Source organism: Phyllostomus discolor, chromosome 4, assembly GCF_004126475.2.
Source record: "Phyllostomus discolor isolate MPI-MPIP mPhyDis1 chromosome 4, mPhyDis1.pri.v3, whole genome shotgun sequence".
NCBI classification, from domain to species: domain Eukaryota; kingdom Metazoa; phylum Chordata; class Mammalia; order Chiroptera; family Phyllostomidae; genus Phyllostomus; species Phyllostomus discolor.
Genome location: NC_040906.2, coordinates 57,123,245 through 57,129,999, shown reverse-complemented (window position 1 = coordinate 57,129,999; position 6,755 = coordinate 57,123,245). Strand labels below are relative to the sequence as shown.

Below are 6,755 nucleotides of genomic sequence, written 5' to 3'. Positions count from 1 at the left end.
CAATTACCAAATTAGGTAAGGATTAGGACTTTGGTACTTCAATACTAAAGTGCAACTATCAAAATGATATATTACCCCAGAGGCCATTGAACTAGACTACAGGGCAGTTCAAACATGTATGGCAATAGGGAGTAGGAGTTAAAGGCTTATATGCAGGAGGCTTGCTGGTTAGGTGGTGTGTTAATTGCTAGCTTTGTAAATTTGATAAGCTCTTTTGTGCTGCAATTTCCTCATCTCTAAAATGGGCATAATTATAATCTCTAGCTCAAAAATTGTTATGAGGACTAAATGAGTTAATATATACAGAAGGCATACATGGCATGTAGTCAGTACAATATACATGTTTGCTGCTATTATTATTATTACTATTACTGATTTCCACCACATATATTATGGAAACCCAGTGTCAAATTGAAATAAGTGGACACTGAAAGATTTTAAAAAGTTGAACCAAAATTTGCCACCATTCTCTTATATTTTAACTGTTTTCTGTTACAAATAATATTTAGTCTAATATATATTTAAACAATATAGAAAGAGCATTCCACAATCTTTTTCATTGTCCCAACCCAGCTGAGGCTTTATTTCATTCAAATATAAGTTAATTTGTTTGCAAATAATGTCAGCCTGATTTATAAGTACATTACCCAGTTTATGATCAATATTAAAATTTCATCATATACTAGCTTAACTGTGGGCTTCAGGACAAGGTACAGACAGCATCAACTTATTTTACTACTCTTAAGTTTGTGGATGAAACACCAAACAAGGTCTCAGAATCCTGAAATTTCACCACTTGTGAGGTGGGTATTGCCATGACTTCTCCACCATGTTTGAGAGAGAATTGAATGTCATAATGATCATGAAGGGGCCTTGCTCAGGCTCTAACTGAAAATCAGCAGCATTGACTGTACTTGGTGCTAACTGGACTTGCACTAATTAGAATCCCATCCATAGCCTATACCTCTCTGATCTTGGTGCTGTGATTTTCTTAAAAAGTATTCAAACAAAATCTTAGCCCTACAAATGTCTCATTAGTATTTAACAAATAAATCTCACTTTCATGTAAGTCAGTGTTCCAGAGATGAATGTTAGAGATTGAGACATTTTTATTAGCCATAAAAGCACCTGTTACAGAGTTATTTCAGCTGCATTTCAATTTTTAATTTAATTTAGTAGGTCATAATGAGAATTACTAAAAGCAACCTAATCCAAGTTCTTTGAATTCTTTTAACTCAGTGCTGTGTGCTGAGCAAGTGGGTTTCTTAAGCAAACTGCTTGTAAAGCATGATAGTTTGAGATTCTGAGGCTAACACTAACTTGTGTTTAACGAAATTTAAACTTATGATACATGCTGAGTGTGATTTTAAGTTAATAAAGAAAAGCTAATGAATGGAACACTAGACTTTGTGTTAAAAAAAATCTCTAACTGGATGACCACAATTTAGCACTCATTTTTAAGTCTATAATATATGTAGTTATGAGAATGTAGAAAAGCATTATAAAAGACATCTCCTATTTTCTTATTGGTATTTATGTCAAAAAACTCTACAAGACACATCGTATAAACATTTGAGACATTATTACTTTAGCATCTGGGAACGTCAAAGTGAGATTCATAGACTTCAATACATACAGAGGAGGCAAGAGGACTGGCTAGTTTTATTTCAGACAGCTGCCAATTTAAGAATATGTCACAAATAGTCTTTGCTATTATAAGATGATTCATGAATATTATTATACACCCAGCCTAACACTTGTACTGCTTCTAGGTTAAGTACCATAAGAGATATGTAACCTTACATATAATAAAATTCAAAAAGGTGAGAAAAATGTACTTTCTAATGATTCAGCCCTCTAATATGAATTTATTTATAACCACTTTGACTCCTGAAACCATTTAGTTCTAATCAAGTGGGATAATTTAGCATAATAAAATTGTGGCTTTTTACATCTGTGCTAATTAAGTGCCTGAGGCAGAGCAGGTACCAAATTAAATATTATAGTAAATTCCTGTGAATTCATTTAGGGAGAAATGAATATCTCTAAGGTAAACCAAAATACTGGAAGGAAACATATATGACATTTTCTTTTATTTTTTAAGATTTTATTTATTTATTTATTTATGAAGACAGGGGAAGGGAGGGAGAAAGAGAGGAAGAGAAACATCAATGTGTGTTTGCCTCTCATGTGGTTCCCGCTGGAGACCTGGCCCACAAACCAGGCATGTGCCCCTGACTGGGAATCAAACTGGCAACCCTTTGGTTTGCAGCCCGTGCTCAATCTACTGAGTTACTCCAGCCAGGGCACATATGACATTTTAAAAAGAAGTTTCTGAAGCTTAAAATGAACTAATATTTTACTGAAATATTTTACTTGAAATAATACTAATAATCACTGAAAAGAATTGTATCTGTATAAAAGATTTCACTAAAATAATTTTCAGAATAATTCTCCCAAAATGTGTTTCTACAATCAAATTATTCCTTCCTGTCACTTTTGGAATGTATTGAGATAATTTGATGCCATATACAATGTTAGCATCTAAATGACAAAAAATCTCAGAAATGGAGATGAAAGCACTCTCTTTTAAACTGCTTGGTATTATCATCTTTCAAAGGTGTTTCCTGCCAGTTTAAAATGTCTGGTGATAAAAATGATAAGCAACAACTCTGTGAATAGACTGCTTATGTTCCTTACTCTGTTCTTCTCAAAGCGACAAAGTGTCTTGATTCCAGCAGCGATTCTTGTCTGCTTTGGCATTGGGTTTCCTTTGTGACCGTTAACTGCTGAAACTGAGCCCAGAACCCATGATCACATGACCTAACATTGCAAGAGATACCAAAGAGGTAAGTTAACTCATCCCTCTGCCTCTAGGAAAGGCAAACTGTGCTCACATGTTTCCAAAGTAATATTTTTACATTCTAGTAAGGGAGAAAAACAAAGGAGTGGTAATTTCCTTCAGAAACTCATTTGCATGCTTTTGGACTATTTCTATGCTAATACAGTTATTGTGCAAGGGTGCCACCCCAAACCCCAGCACAGCCTGAGTAGCACCTGACTAGGATTAGGCAGCCAGCTGTTACAGATTCATTAATTTGCCTGAGGAAATTCCTTTTATGGATTAAACCGCCCCATAGAATGTAACCATTTTTATACATCTTATTTTATGTGAATAAATATTTCTAGTCTCGGTATTTTTCCATGCCCTCCCCAGCCTTCAATTTCCCTTTCTACTCTCTCCTTTCTCTTTTCTGTGCAGTCCTCTTTCTTGCTGGCTACACTCAAAGTTTAGCTCACTACCTTGGCACCATCTTCCCCTGATCTTTGATATTCTACTGGTTGCCAAATTCTGTAATTAATGCCTCAAAAAATGACTCCGGAATCAGTCGCTTTTTTCCCCTATCTTGTTACTACTATCTTATTTCTGTTTTTTATTATTTTTTGCTTAAATATAAATTAATCCCCTTAAGCTTCTCCTTGCTTTGGCTTCTCTCCAGCTTTCAAGTACTTTTCAAGTACTTTTCAAGTGAGTATATTTTACTCACTGCTGTCAAAGTGGTTATTGTAGAGCACAGTCCAGACCTAACCCCACATTGAAAACTTCAGTGGTTCCACACTCTCTGCCAGGGCATTCATACTCCTCCACCCAGCTCTTACACCTTCCTGCACCTCCACCACCAACACTCATCTTACCGCCTAGCTCCAACCTAACTTTTTCCAAGCTAACCTTTTTAGCTTTACCACCCAGTTTTTCTTTTTCACAAGGATGACAGTCTTCCTAAACTATACAGAATTTCCTGAATATACTATAAATTTTCTTACATATATTTTCTATTTCCATCTCTTTGCAATCTTGTTTTCTTTATCTAAATTTTTCTTCTTCTAATATTTACCTATTGAAAACTGACTCCTTCTTCAATTCCTAATCAACCAACCAAATAACCCACCAGCCAAACAAACAGTAACAGCAACTCCACTTTACCATGTGCTCCTAACATGTCAGGACCGTACTGAATATCCTAAATAGAAACACATAATCTCTAGTCACTACTGAAATAACTATAGGGGAGATATTAGTATAACTATTTCACAGGTGAAAAAAATGACATTTTTGAATGTCAGTGATATGTATACTAGACGGCACAGCTAATAAGTGGTATGTAGCACATTCTGGTATTTAACAACCTAATATTCTTTCATCCATTTTTTTTTTTCCTTTAACAGACTATTATTTTGGAGTTAAGGTCAGGGCAAATGGGTTTAGTGCTGTGACTAGTTAAAACAAAACAGAACAAAACAAAAAAAACAACTGCATATCCCAACCTCCCTTATAGCAAGGAGTGAGCCTTTTGACACAGTTTTAGCCAGAAAGACTTAAGTGACAGTCTGCTGAGGTTATTAACAACACATTAATGTGCATCTTCCACATCCCTCTCTTCCTCCTTATTCTTTAGGAAGCATGGCTGAGATAGCTGGGGAAGCAGGAGCCATCTTGGGACTGTTGAGTTGAGGGATGAACGTGAAGGAAGGCAGAACAGAAAGATGAGGAGTCTGGGGTATTGATGGTACTAGGAGGTGCTGCGCTGTCTCCCAGCCAGAGATTTTTGTTGGGTAGAGACTAAAGTGTAATTTTGGTAACTTATACACCGGGCTTTCTGTTGCTCAGAGTGGACACGAATCCTAACTAGTGCATAATGGAAATGAGTTTTAGACCTAGATCTGTATCACCTGGATTCTTCTTTCAGCTGTCATCACTGCCTACTTCCAGGAGCAAATTAAACTTCACTGAATCACCACCTGAGAAATTTTTTTTCTTCTGTACTCCCATAAAATTCTGGGATACTTTTAGGGCCCTTATGATTTCCTATTTGTATTTTTATTATAGACTGTAAATTCCTCAAGAACACAGTCTATAAATTTTTTATTTCCCTATACATAAAAATATTGAATGACTATATACTGTGTTGAATTAAAATCCATAAAATCCACTGTATAATTTTCTCGTGTGTGTGTGTTTTTTTTATTTTTATTATTGTTCTATTACTGTTGTCCCAATTTCCCCCCATTACTCTCCTCTGCCCCACCCATGCTTCCTCCTCTTCCCTCCCCCAGCTCCCGCAGTCAATCCCCACCCTGTTGTCCATGTCCACCGGTCATTTATACTTGTTCTTTAACTAGGCCTTTCTTCATCTTTCCTCCCTTATTCCCTTCCACCTCTCCTCTGGTCCCTGTCAGTTTCTTCTTTGTTTCCATACTGCTGGTTCTTTTTGGCTCATTTAATTTTTTTTGTTCATTAGGTTCCACTTCAAGGTGAGATCATATGGTATTTGTCCTTCACCACCTGGCTCATTTCACTTAGCATACTACTCTCCAGTTCTGTCCAAGCTGTCCCAAAGGGTAGGAGTTCCTTCTTTCTGCTGTGTAGTATTCCATTGTATAAATGTACAATAGTTTTTTGATCCACTCATTTACTGATGGACACTGTTCCCAGCACTTGGCTATTGCAAATAGTGCTTCTATGAACACTGGGGTGCATAGCTTCTTTTGAATTGGTGTTTTAGGACCAATCTCAGCAGTGGAATCACTGGGTCAAGAGGCAGTTCCATTTTTAGTTTTTTGAGGAAATTCCATACTGTTTTTCACAGTGGCTGCACCAGTCTGCATTCCCACCAACAGTGCACTAGGGCTCCTTTTCTCCACATCTTCACCAGGGCTTATTGTTTGTTCATTTGTTTATGTTGGCCATTCTGACTAGTGTGAGGTGGTATTTCATTGTGGTTTTAATTTTCATCTCTCTGATGGCTAGTGATGCTGAGCATCCTTTCATATATCTCTGGGCCCTCTGTATGTCCTCCTTGGAGAAGTTCCTGTTCAGGTTTTTTGCCCAATTTTTTAAATTGAATTGCTTGTCTTCCTGGCATTGAGTCATATGATTTCTTTATATATTTTGGACATCAAACCCTTATTTGAGGTATCATTGGAAAATATGTTTTTCCATATGGTTAATTCCCTTTTCATATTGCTGATGTTATCTTTACTGTTAAAGATAACTTAAAAAGCTTCTTCAATTAAAAAAGCAGAAGCTTTTTAATTTGATGTAGTCATATTTATTTATTTTTTCTTTATTTCCCTTGCCCTAGAGGATATATTGGTGAAAACATTGCTGCATGGGATATCTGAAATTTTCCTGCCTATGTTCTCCTCTAGGGCTTTTATGGTGTCATGGTTCATGTTTAAGTCTTTTATCCATTTTGAGTTTATTCTGGTGTATGGTATAAATTGATAGTCTAGTTTCATTTTTTTTTTTTTTGCATGTACCATTCCAGATCTCCCAGTACCATTTGTTGAAGAGGCTATTTTTACTCCATTTTATGCTTCTGTCCCCTTTGTAGAATGTTAGTTGGCCCTAGAAACTTGGGTTTATTTCTGGACTTTCTATTCTACTCCATTTATCTATGTGTCTGTTCTTATGCCAGTACCAGACTGTTTTGATTACCATGGCTTTGTAATATAGTTTGATGTGAAGCATGGTGATCCCTCCTACTTTGTTCTTCTTTCTCAAAATTGCTGTGACTATTTGGGGTCATTTTTGGTTCCATATAAATTTTTGAAATATTTGTTCTAAATCTGTGAAATATGTCATTGGCATTTTAATAGGGATTGCATTGAATCTATAGATTGCTTTGGGTAATATGGACATTTTAATTCCAGTCCATGACCATGGTATATGCTTGCATTTATTTGTATCTTCC

At 36.1% G+C, this 6,755-nt stretch overlaps 1 long non-coding RNA gene across 1 annotated transcript; it reads left to right on the top strand.

Moving 5' to 3' along the window:
• The first annotated feature begins 320 nt into the window (after positions 1-320).
• On the top strand, positions 321-4,799 carry LOC118500092. Its single transcript, XR_004902622.1, has 3 exons — positions 321-803; positions 2,717-2,849; positions 4,458-4,799. It is a non-coding gene; the product is annotated as an uncharacterized LOC118500092 (long non-coding RNA).
• The last annotated feature ends 1,956 nt before the right edge of the window (positions 4,800-6,755 follow it).